Consider the following 13,861-nt stretch of genomic DNA (forward strand, 5'->3'; position numbering starts at 1 on the left):
AATCATAAAATAAAACACAATGCAACAGGTAGAACCCCAGCTGATATTTTTATTTATGCAGGTACCCCTGCATATAATAGCCAAATTATAAAAGAAGCTAAGATAGAACAACTAATTAAAAAACGACAACATTTTGAGGTAAATTCCAAATTTAGAAAGGCTCCCATAATTCACGGGAAATTACACAATCCTTATAAAAAGACAGGAAATATAGAACAAATACATAATGATAATTTTGAGGAAACTAACAGAGGTCGAAAAATAAAACATTACAAAACAAACTTCCAGAGACAAAAGAAAGTTAATAAAAGTAAATATTTGCAGGAGGACCCAGATCAAGACCCAGCGCTTTTACTTTCATCTTTCTGACATCAACGTTAATAATAATGATGCCAATGGGTAACAACCAATTTATAGAAATTAACCCTATAAAATCATACAATGGCTATTTGTTATTTATGACCGACACAATCAACATCCCAGATAGTTTTGAATACCATTGTCTCACAATTAATATTACAAAAACGGAAGAAACTTACAAAAATTTGCTATCACAAGCGTTTGGCTTAAAGGAAATAATACAGATTAAATGTTTAACAGAAAAACTACAAAGAGAAATGAATGGGTTAAAAATTGTTAGGAGAAACAAATGAGGATTAGCTAATTTTGTAGATACAGCTTACAAATATCTTTTTGGAACATTAGATAATAATGATAAAGAAGAATTAGAAGAAAAAATCAATGTAATAGCTCAAAACAGTGTACAGGTAAACGAACTAAATAATATAATCGATACAGTTAACAAAGGCATCGATATAATAAACAAGCATCTCGAATACAACGAAAACGAAAAAATTCTTGAATTATTGGTTTTTAATTTAGAACATTTTGCAGAATACATTGAAGACCTGGAAATGGGAATGCAGTTAGCAAAATTAGGAATATTCAATCCAAAGTTATTAAAACACGACTACTTGACAAACATTAATTCTGAGATACTTCTAAACATAAAAACCTCAACTTGGCTTAGGTCAGATTCAAACGAAATTTTAATTATATCCCACAAACTCAGAGAAATAAAGAAACTTCCCGTATACGAAATATTACCTTATCCAGATGAAAATAATAAAATATTACAAGATAACACCCAAAACAAATATTACGTATACAGAAATAGTTTGTATAACAAAGAAACAAAAAAACCTGTTACCAACACATGTCTTTTAGGTCTCGTTAATCAAACAGATACTAGTTGCAGGTACACAAAAACGCTCTTAACTACCCAAATTAATTATGTCGAACCAAATATCATAGTTACATGGAATTTGTCAAAAACTATACTAAATCAAAATTGTATTAAAAATGAAATTGTAATTGAAGGAAACAATATGATCAAAATACACAATTGCTCAATTGCAATTAACGATTTATCCATAAGCTATTATAATTCTGACTACACACAAAGCATATACACAAGAAATAATGTCACTCATCACCGTCAAACAAACAATAACATTAGCTGGAGTTGTCGTTGTCTGTTTTGCGCGACATTTGTCAAACGCTGACCGACGAGGCGCTCTTATCATATTCCACAACGCTTCTCGCTTTAAGCGCGCTCTTCGGGGAGGTGCACGCATCACAATCAAAGCAACAACACCATCAACTGGAGTTGTGGTTGTCTGTTTCGCACGACGTTTGTCAAACGCTCTTTGGAGGCGAACTCATCATATTTCATGAAGATTACCGCTCTGAGCGCGCTCTTCGGAGTTGTGCGCTCATCACAATCGAACCAACCACAACGTCAGCTGCAGTTGTGGTCTGATTTGTGTTACCTTCGTCAAATGCTCACAAGAACCCAACGGCTTGAGCTTTCGAAATTTGATTTGAGTGATACTCGTGGTCACAAAATCATTGCCTTATCAGCGCACTCCTCTCTGACGCTTCGAAATTGCTTGGATTTCTCATCGACTGCTTTGTGTAGCTCTTCTCGATAGCTGCATCAACAACAACATTGCCCTTCTCTTCTCAACTTGGATAGAAATGCTCTTTTAACGGCGACATTGCCATCGCTCTTAAGAACAAGTTGCTCTTTACTAAAAGTAAATGGAATGCGGGCAAAGTCGTAGCAAGTATACCTTGCCACATCCCAATGCGAGTTTGATGTTATAGTTATACCCGTTACTCGTAGAGTAAAAGGGTATACTAGATTCGTCGGAAAGTATGTAACAGGCAGAAGGAAGCGTTTCCGACCCCACAAAGTATATATATTCTTGATCAGGATCACTAGCCGAGTCGATCTAGCCATGTCCGTCTGTCCGTCTGTCCGGATGAACGCTGAGATCTCGGAAACTATGGGAGCTAGGCTATTGAGATTTGGCATGCAGATTCCTGAGCTTCTTACGCAGCGCAAGTTTGTTTCAGCACAGTGCTACGCCCACTCTAACGCCCACAAACCGCCCAAAACTGTGGCTCCTACAGTTTTGATGCTAGAATACAAATTTTAACTGAAATGTATTGTTCTCATCAATACCTATCGATTGACCCAAAAAAAAGTTTGCCACGCCCACTTTAACGCCCACAAACCGCGAAAACCTGTGACGCCCACAATTTTCATGCTAGATAAAAAATTTTAACTGAAATGTATTGGTCTCGTCGATACCTATCGATTGGTCCAAAAAAAAATTTGGCACGCCCACTCTAACGCCCATAACGCTTAAATCTGTATACCGCCGGTAGGTGGCGCATTTTAATCTCGCTTTGCTGCTTGCATATCTCCATTTAGCTGAGTAACGGGTATCTGATAGTCGAGGTACTCGACTATAGCGTTCTTCCTTGTTTTAGTTTAAACTTGGCTCAACATAAATTTTTACTCAAATGAATTCTTCGACCCCATGTGTTTCGGAAAGACAGAGATACCACGAAAACCCACTGTGCTAGAGGGGGTTGTGTAATTGTTGCTGTTCGCTGCAGTTTGCGATACTTGTCAACTGGACTTCTCATTGAAGATAACCTTCTTGATCAAGTTGCGGTATAATATATAATATATAATATATAATATATAATATATAATATATAATATATAATATATAATATATAATATATAATATATAATATATAATATATAATATATAATATATAATATATAGTATATAATATATAATATATAATATATAATATATAATATATAATATATAATATATAATATATAATATATAATATATAATATATAATATATAATATATAATATATAATATATAATATATAATATATAATATATAATATATAATATATAATATATAATATATAATATATAATATATAATATATAATATATAATAATCCATTTTCCAGGGCGTGGAATTGCCCACAAGTAAGCAATTTATTCGACTAGCTCGGAAGTGCAACTAAGAGATCCGCAAAAGAACCTAAGTGCAAATTAAAGGCACTGAACAAATATTGTAATAAATTAAACTTCAATCGACTACTGAATAAATCCTATTCGGTCAGTAATAAAGTTGAGTTTAATTAAACACAACAAAATGGACCAAGAACCACCAGCTCAAGGGCAAAACTTAAATCAACTTTCGTCCCAGATCCGGAATATTCCAACGTTTGAAGGAGATCCATCTACCCTAGGAACCTTTGTCATAAGAGTTAACTACCTTTTGCGTCTGTATCCTACAACCAATGATCGACAGACAAGCGTTATATTTGGAGCAATTGAACTTCAAATCACCGGTGATGCCCAGAGGATTCTGCAAGTTCTACAAGTCAACAACTATCCAGATCTTAGAGCAGCCCTAATCGACGAGTACAAAACGCAAACACCTGTGGAGGAACTATTAAGGCGATTATACAATACTAATTTTGAAGGTAATCTAAGAAAATTTTGTAACGAGATCGAGCTTAAGCAGTTAGTTATAAGCAACAAATTAGAACTTGAAGGAAATCCAAATGAATTAATATTGTACACAGAAGCAATGTTTAGGACTACAAAAAACCTAATACAACGAAAATTACCTGACAGAATTTTTATGACATTAGCAAGAAGCGATATTTCAACAGTACTTAAACTGAAACAAGCGGCTCAGCAAGAAGGGCTATACGAAGAAAATGAAAATTTAAAACATTATAACATCAATGTTAATAAAATTCAAAAGCATCAACAAACAAATTATATACGTAACCCCTACCCTTACACTAATTTGTACAACACCCAACAATTTAATCCTGGCCCAGCTCTTTCAATTCAACCACACCCCAACCAACCCCAAAGAATGGTTCCACAAAAGTATAGGTTCCAATCGAATAACAGAAATAATACTTTTGACCAAAATAGGGGAAGTTACCAAGAGTTTTGAAGAAATTTAATTCAGGGACAGAAAAATAATACAATGAATCAAAGCCAACAGCCAAGTGGACGATCGGGCTCAGTACCCAACCAATCACAACAGAGAGTCAGAGAAAGTAATAGTGGACAATCAAGAATGCAAGTACACGAAAATTATCAACAAAATAAGGAGTACAAAGAAGATGTTTATAATGAAAATGAAAATGTTCCAATGCAAGCCTCGGACCAATTACATACATAGAAATAACTACAAATAATCATAATTATCGTTGCCTTGTCGATATCGGTTCATCAATTAACTTAATGAAAAAGAATTTTCTCAACGGGAGCATACATAAAGATCCTACAATTATACGCACTATGACAGATCATTATGAACTAAATGAATTTGTAAAAGTTGCACCTAATAGTTTATTTACTCAAGAACAAATATTTTATATTCACGACTTTTCTTCCAATTATGACATACTACTAGGACGAAAGTTACTATAGGCAAACCAGGCAAGTATTGATTATTTAAATAATCGCACTACTATTAGTGGGCGCATTTTTTTACACAAAAACATTAGTTTGAAAAATCCAACACAAATAAATGATTTTGAGGCATTGCTAAAATCTAAAAATTATACTGATGAAATAAATTATGCTGTTCAAAATGAATTAGCAGAGGGAAAAAGTTATCGCTTAGAACACTTAAATGAAGAAGAAAAAGTTAAATTATTAAAATTAATTAACCAATATAAATGCATTCAATATCGTGATGGTGAAAATTTGACCTTTACGAATGTTGTTAAGCATGAAATAAAAACTCATCATGAAAATCCAATTTATATCCTTTTTCATTTGAAAAAGAAGTTGAGTCTCAAATACAGGATATGTTAAAGCAAGGAATAATTAGGCACAGCCAATAACCTTATTGCAGTCCATTGTGGATAGTACCAAAAAAGAAAGATGCTTCAGGTAAACAAAAATTTAGACTTGTAGTAGACTATTGGGGCTTAAATGAGATCACTATTAGTGATAAATTTTCCATTCCCAATATGGACGAAATACTAGGCAAGATAGAACGGGGTCAATATTTTACCACCATTGATTTGGCTAAAGGTTTCCACCAGATCGAAATTGACCAAAATTCCATAAACAAAACAGCGTTTTCCACAAAGTACGGACACTACGAGTACACACGAATGCCATTTGGATTAAAAAATGCACCTGCAACTTTTCAGCGATGCATGAACAATGTCCTTCGTGAATTAATAAACAAGCATTGCCTTGTATACTTGGACGATATAATTGTTTTCTCTACGTCCCTTGACGAACACCTTACTTCATTAAAAATTGTTTTTGAAAAACTTAAAAACGCTAATCTAAAATTACAACTAGACAAATGTGAACTTTTGAAAAAAGAAACAGAATTTTTGGGACACATAGTTGGACCCAACGGTGTAATGCCAAATCCAGAAAAGGTTAAGGCAATCAATTAATGTCCAATTCCCAAAACTCAAAAAGAAATAAAATCATTTCTTGGTCTTTGCGGTTATTACAGAAAATTCATTTCAAACTTCGCAGACATTTCAAAACCTTTAACTAAATGTTTAAAAGCTGGTTCTAAAGTGACATTCAAAGATGATACATTTATTGCAGCATTCAATAAATTAAAACAACTTATCATAAACGATCCCATACTGATTTGTCCAGACTTTGGAAAAAGGTTTCAATTAACTACTGATGCTAGCAACTTTGCATTAGGAGCAGTTCTTTCTCAGGATAACAAACCAATCAGTTACATTAGTAGGACTCTAAATGTACATGAAGAAAACTATAGTATAATTGAAAAAGAATTATTAGCTATAGTATGGGCAACAAAAACCTTAAGACCCTATTTATTCGGAAGAAGATTTGAGATATTAAGTGACCATAAGCCGTTAGTCTGGCTAAACAATATCAAAGAACCTAATATGAAACTGCAAAGATGGAGGATAAGGTTAGGAGAATATGACGTCGAAATAAAATATTTAGAAGGAAAACAAAATCACGTAGCCGATGCATTGTCAAGAATCAAAATTAACGAAGTATACTATGGCAGTAACAAAGCAACAGCACATAGCGCTGAAGAAGATAATGAAAATTTAATAACAATTACTGAAAAACCAATCAATCACATTTCGCAAGACAGGTAGAAATGATTCGAAGCAATACAGAAGGTGAAGAAAGTGAAAATTATTTTAAAAAAGTCAAGATTAAAATAATGATTAATGATTTAAACACCGAAAAAGGTAAGCAAATATTAGTAAAACACTTTTGTACCAAATCAAGTGCACTTTTCATCGAACACGACTCTGATTTTGAAATCATTCAAGAAGCTTGTAAACAGGTTATGAACACTACTACAAAAATTGTAAGAGCAGTAATTAAATTACAGGACATAAAAACTTACGCTGAATTTCAAGAAATTGTTGTTAGCAACCACGAAAAACTATTGCACCCAGGAATTGAAAAAATGGTAAGGCTTTTCAAAGAAACCTATTATTATCCCGACTACCAGAATTTAATTCAGAATTTAATTAATGAGTGTAATGTTTGTAACCAAGCAAAAACCGAACATAGAAAAACATCGCTTTTATTAAAAACAACTCCAGAAACAGAATTTTGTAGGGAAATTTACGTTGCAGATATTTACACGATCAAAAATCAAAATTACCTAACTTGTATTGATTTATTCTCAAAATTTGGAAGCGCGATTAAATTAAACGGAAAGGACTGGATGGAAGTTAAAAGAGGACTTTTTCGAATATTCAATTCAATGGGAAAACCCAGAACCTTGAAAACAGATAGGGATAGTGCTTTTATGAGTATAGCGCTTAAAAATAGGCTGGACACAGAAAACGTAAATATTCAGATAACAACAAGTAAAAATGGAGTATCAGATGTAGAAAGATTACACAAAACAATTAACGAAAAAAAACGTGTGATCGAGACCGGCGACAATCCGGAAAATAAACTTATGAAAATGGAAGTAATACTGTATACTTACAATCATAAAATAAAACACAATGCAAGAGGTAGAACCCCAGCTGATATTTTTATTTATGCAGGTACCCCTGCATATAATAGCCAAATTATAAAAGAAGCTAAGATAGAACAACTAAATAAAAAACGACAACATTTTGAGGTAAATACCAAATTTAGAAAGGCTCCCATAATTCACGGGAAACTACACAATCCTTATAAAAAGACAGGAAATATAGAACAAATAGATAATGATAATTTTGAGGAAACTAACAGAGGTCGAAAAATAAAACATTACAAAACAAACTTCCAGAGACAAAAGAAAGTTAATAAAAGTAAATATTTGCAGGAGGACCCAGATCAAGACCCAGCGCTTTTACTTTCATCTTTCTGACATCAACGTTAATAATAATGATGCCAATGGGTAACAACCAATTTATAGAAATTAACCCTATAAAATCATACAATGGCTATTTGTTATTTATGACCGACACAATCAACATCCCAGATAGTTTTGAATACCATTGTCTCACAATTAATATTACAAAAACGGAAGAAACTTACAAAAATTTGCTATCACAAGCGTTTGGCTTTAAGGAAATAATACAGATTAAATGTTTAACAGAAAAACTACAAAGAGAAATGAATGGGTTAAAAATTGTTAGGAGAAACAAATGAGGATTAGCTAATTTTGTAGATACAGCTTACAAATATCTTTTTGGAACATTAGATAATAATGATAAAGAAGAATTAGAAGAAAAAATCAATGTAATAGCTCAAAACAGTGTACAGGTAAACGAACTAAATAATATAATCGATACAGTTAACAAAGGCATCGATATAATAAACAAGCATCTCAAATACAACGAAAACGAAAAAATTTTTGAATTATTGGTTTTTAATTTAGAACATTTTGCAGAATACATTGAAGACCTGGAAATGGGAATGCAGTTAGCAAGATTAGGAATATTCAATCCAAAGTTATTAAAACACGACTACTTGACAAACATTAATTCTGAGATACTTCTAAACATAAAAACCTCAACTTGGCTTAGGTCAGATTCAAACGAAATATTAATTAAATCCCACATACTCAGAGAAATAAAGAAACTTCCCGTATACGAAATATTACCTTATCCAGATGAAAATAATAAAATATTACAAGATAACACCGAAAACAAATATTACGTATACAGAAATAGTTTGTATAACAAAGAAACAAAAAAACCTGTTACCAACACATGTCTTTTAGGTCTCGTTAATCAAACAGATACTAGTTGCAGGTACACAAAAACGCTCTTAACTACCCAAATTAATTATGTCGAACCAAATATCATAGTTACATGGAATTTGTCAAAAACTATACTAAATCAAAATTGTATTAAAAATGAAATTGTAATTGAAGGAAACAATATGATCAAAATACACAATTGCTCAATTGCAATTAACGATTTATCCATAAGCTATTATAATTCTGACTACACACAAAGCATATACACAAGAAATTATGTCACCAAATTAGACCCAATATCATACATACAAGCAAAAGAAATATTTTTTGAACAAAATAAAGAAAACCAGATTTACAAAATAATTGTAATTGTAACACTGGGTCTCTTAATATTAAGTATATCACTGTACCTACTTTATAAATTTAAGGAAATACCTAAAAGAATACTTATAAAATACAATAACACAAAAGGTGACGACCCAACAATAGACTCACAAGAGTTACAAGAAATACCAAAACTATACCCCAAAATCACATAAATAACCATACGATTTTGTCTAAGTGATGAGGGAGTGACGTGTCTGCACTGCGATTTCTCAACGGCCACCAGTTCAAAGATCGAAACCGTTTACAAATAAACAGAATCGCCAATTTCGGCTTTGATTAAAAACGATACAGAAGCTCGAGATCCCGCAATGCAAACAAACAAAGAAAATTGATTAAGTCCGAACGTCAACAATGACGTAATTCAATAAACGTAAAAATCCAATAAGATCGCAAAATCCAATAAGACCGAATTATGTAAACATAAACAAAGAAGTGGCGATCGCATCATCCACCTGCGATTGCGTCACCTAATGCACTAACAGTAAATTCTAAGACGCAAGCCGAGGTTTCATTCTAACCAATTCTATAACATACAATTAGTCTTTTTCCAACGTTCTAATAAAGAATAAAAAATCTTCTAAGATTTTTATTCGGTCAAAGAACGACTCATATAATATATAATATATAATATATAATATATAATATATAATATATAATATATAATATATAATATATAATATATAATATATAATATATAATATATAATATATAATATATAATATATAATATATAATATATAATATATAATATATAATATATAATATATAATATATAATATATAATATATAATTATATAATATATAATATATAATATATAATATATAATATATAATATATAATATATAATATATATAATATATAATATATAATATATAATATATAATATATAATATATAATATATAATATATAATATATAATATATAATATATAAAATATATATGATTAGATTTTTGGTAATGGCATAATTTAGAAAAAGTCAAGCTTGTCATAAGAAGATAGAATTTAACCTGCAAAAACTTTAGTTTGACTTTAAAAAAATTATCTATTACCCAATGATACAGTTTTCTGAACTGTTCCATTTACTAGATAAAATTGCTTCTTTCTCAGGGTACAATACGTTGAAATAAATTTTTATCTATAAAGAAAAAGTTAAGTAGTTTTAAAATAAGTTTCGAGTAGGTTTTTTTATATAAAGGGATTCAAATAAGATTAAATTATTTATTTAATTTATTTTGAACAAAAAAATATAATAAAGATGTAGGTGAAACGACTGCGACGCCACAGAACAGAATGCAACGGCAGCAAAGCGTCTTTTTAGCGCCTTTTTAGTGTTTTCCTTCTCGTGCATTCAATTCCATTTATCCAGTTGCGCGGGTTTTCACTTAATTTCCTTTCATTTTCTTCATTTTTACGTGTAAAACTCAAACTCTATTAATCACTTTTACATCCGATCAGGAGAACAGCTTGCTTCGAAGTGATCGCGATATTCGCTACAAAGCGGAGTGTCAAAATATTTCGTATATACTCGTACATACATACAAGTTAACAACAGCAATATTTCCGCATATTTTTCTCCGAAAATATTGCAACATTGTCACGCACAAAGTTGCAGCCCAAGTTCAATAACATAAAGTTCAATAACATAAACACGAGCATTCGGTCAGCCGCAACTAAGTAAGGAATACGAATTCTGCAGACCCTGCAGATTCTCCAACCAAGCAATTTTGTCAACGCTACCAACGCCGCTGCCAGCGCCGCTGCCGCCGAAGCCAACGTCGCTGCCCCAACCCACAGCTTTAAATAGGGATCGCTATGTAGAGTAGGGCAGTTCCGATTTGTATCTCGAATAAATAAGACATCTTAATCCAATTTTTTAAGTTTTTATTCGCAAATTCGCAAAATAGTTGAAGTGCTGGAGGAGATCCACTAGAGAATCCCAGTTGGAAGGAACATGCCGAGTGGGACTTCGATCTCTACATGGACATCCTGCCGGGCGCGTCCTCGCAAATAAAGTAAGATCTGGCCGAAAGAATTTGGTCGCGTTGTACTAATAGAAGTATCCACCAGTAATACGATCTCCGACGACCCCTCCATTAGGACTCCGGACACCACCACCACCAGCTATCTTGCAGCTTAGGCGGAGCTGGAGGACACGCTGGCTTCTGTAGGGAGGAGGAAAATAGGGCGCCCGCTAAGGAACAGTTGGAGAAACCATAGCCAGCCACTGCCAGGATGATGGGCGACTTCCTGCAGCATCAGCGGATCAACCCGGTTCTCCCACTTCCTCAAGGTCCAACATGCCTATTGGTACTCGGAGCTGTACTGCGGTGGAGCGGTAAAGATGGCGAGGCGTCCGTGGGACGAGAAGGCAACTTTAAACTACTAATTTACATAATTGAAAATATTCGTTGAACATTCCAATTATTTTTATTTAAATTTCTTTGGGTACCAGCAGACTACTCCTTTTTAAATTTCTCCAATTGATTTGTTTTCCGTTTGGCAACAAACCCAGCTGCTTGACAGTAAGACCATGCTACATGCATTGCGGGTGAACTTTGAAAACTTCAGTCACACTACAAAGAATAAGATTTTACTAGGCTTTAGTCGAGAACAGCGACAACTCTGATTTTCAGCAATTCAACAAAATTTTCAACAGCCCCGAGGCTGTTGAATTGCTGAAATCTCTGAAAGTTGACTTTGTATGGAACAGCTAATTAACAGCTGACCAAAATTCAACCATTCAGCAATTCAACAGTTTAGGGAATACCCAGAATAATTTTTATAACATATTGCAAGAGTCTCAGACAAAATTTCGTAAAATTTTCGAGAAAGAAATTAAATACAAAAGGAACAAAATTCGTTGTGTTAAAGAAAACCTATGAGTGATAGTGAAATAGAAGACTTGCTAAAAGAATTCCGAAAGCTCAGAAGCGCGGAAGATTTGCAGGAAAATCCACACAGTTCAAATATGGCAATGACCAACGTGCAGTTAAAAGCCATTGTAGAAGCCGCAGTTGCAAGCGCACTCGCTACGCAAGAAAGAAGTTTCGAACAAAAATTACTAGACGTTCAGACACACCAGGTGTAGAAACATATAAGGAGACCAAAATCAGAATAAGTATATCGTGTAGTGGGACCTTAGATATTATGAAGTCCCTGCCGGTCTTTAAGGGTAAAAATTAGACGTACGTCTCATGGAGAAAAGCGGCGCACACAGTATATAAAGTGTACGAAAAATACGACGGTAGTTCCAAACACTACAAGCTCTAAGAATACTAAAAAATAAAATAAAAGGGTCAGCCGATATGGTTCTTTCGACTTTCGACACACCTCTGAACTTCAAAGCCATAATAAACCGACTAGATTTTACATACGCAGACAAACGACCTGTATACTTAATAGAACACGAGAAGCCAACGCTTCGAGGAAACATGACTCTCTTGCAATACTATGACGAAGTGGAGAAAAAACTTACTCTGCTAATAAACAAGACAACTATGACCTACGACAATACCGTAGCAGCGTCAATGAACGAAAAATATAGAGCAGATGCGCTTCGCGTATTTATTTCGGGAACAAAAAAATCGCTAAGCGATGTTCTTTTTTCAGCTAGACCATCCGATCTTCCTTCCGCTCTAACTTTAGCACAAGAAGTAGAAGCTAATCACGAGCGATACATGTCGCAAGTAGTTGTGCCCGAAAACTGATACAAAAGGACAGAGAAAGAAAGACAATAACAGGTTCTAAGTCTAACCTGGAGGGTAAAAGCCAACATTTTAATAAAAGATCAAGACAGCCACTCAGACAGGATCCAGTCCAGCCAGTGGACGTCGATGGCTAATCTCGTTCTAGACAATCAACTCAAATTCTACAAAGTAGTCTGTTTCATAGACAAACCCAAAACAATCAGTGGCAGACCAATCAACAAAATATTCAACACAACGCTTATAGTAGCCATGGTCTGGCACATAAAAGACCCACTAATAGTAGCGCGACGTACACAGGACAGAAACATTAAAGAACAAACCATATGACGTTAGACAATGACCAATCTAAAGAAAACGATGACAAATACCCTACAGTAGCCGAGGAGGAAGTAGAAGACATAGATAATGACCTCGTAGAATATGACGAAATAAATTTATTAGGCATAACTCCCTGCTCCCTTTCATAGAAAGGGATATCTCAGGGAGAAAAATTAAACTTTTGATAGACACGGGGGCTTCCAAAAATTTTATAAAACCTATGAAAGAATTAAAAAACGTTATTTTCGTAAATTGGCCATTTTCTGTAATATCAATCCATGGGTACAACAAAATACATTTTAAACCTAATTAACACAACTACAACATTCTTCTTATTACCGAACTTAAAAACGTTTGACATAAAATATAAAAAGTGAATAACTAACCGCAGTTTGGAAGAAATTAAATTTTTTAAATGTGCAAACGGTAATTTTACAAAAAGTACCCCACGAAGTTATGGAAAAACTCCAGTCAATGTTAGAAAACCGCACGGGTGTATTTGCAGAGCCGAATGAGGCACTGCCTTACAACACTAATATCATTGGTACTGTTGTAGGGGTGTGAAATTATTAGGAAAAGATTCTTGTATTTTTATACCCGTTACTCGTAGAGTAAAAGGGTATACTAGATTCGTCGGAAAGTATGTAACAGGCAGAAGGAAGCGTTTCCGACCCCATAAAGTATATATATTCTTATGCTAGAATAAAAATTTTAACTGAAATGTATTGGTCTCGTCAATACCTATCGATTGATCCAAAATTTTGCCACGCCCACTCTATTCTTTCTTCTCATCAATACCTATCGAGTGACCCGAAAAAAAAATTGCCACGCCCCCTCTACACCTACACCCCAAACAAC

General features: G+C 33.5%; 1 long non-coding RNA gene across 1 annotated transcript; it reads left to right on the forward strand.

The window, feature by feature from the left end:
• The first annotated feature begins 9,930 nt into the window (after positions 1–9,930).
• On the forward strand, positions 9,931–11,432 carry LOC139354057 (uncharacterized). The gene is made up of 2 exons (XR_011605158.1): positions 9,931–10,990; positions 11,046–11,432. It is a non-coding gene; the product is annotated as an uncharacterized lncRNA (long non-coding RNA).
• Positions 11,433–13,861: the final 2,429 nt, after the last annotated feature.

This window comes from Drosophila suzukii (genome assembly GCF_043229965.1).
Source record: "Drosophila suzukii chromosome 2 unlocalized genomic scaffold, CBGP_Dsuzu_IsoJpt1.0 scf_2c, whole genome shotgun sequence".
Classification (NCBI taxonomy): Eukaryota; Metazoa; Arthropoda; class Insecta; order Diptera; family Drosophilidae; genus Drosophila; species Drosophila suzukii.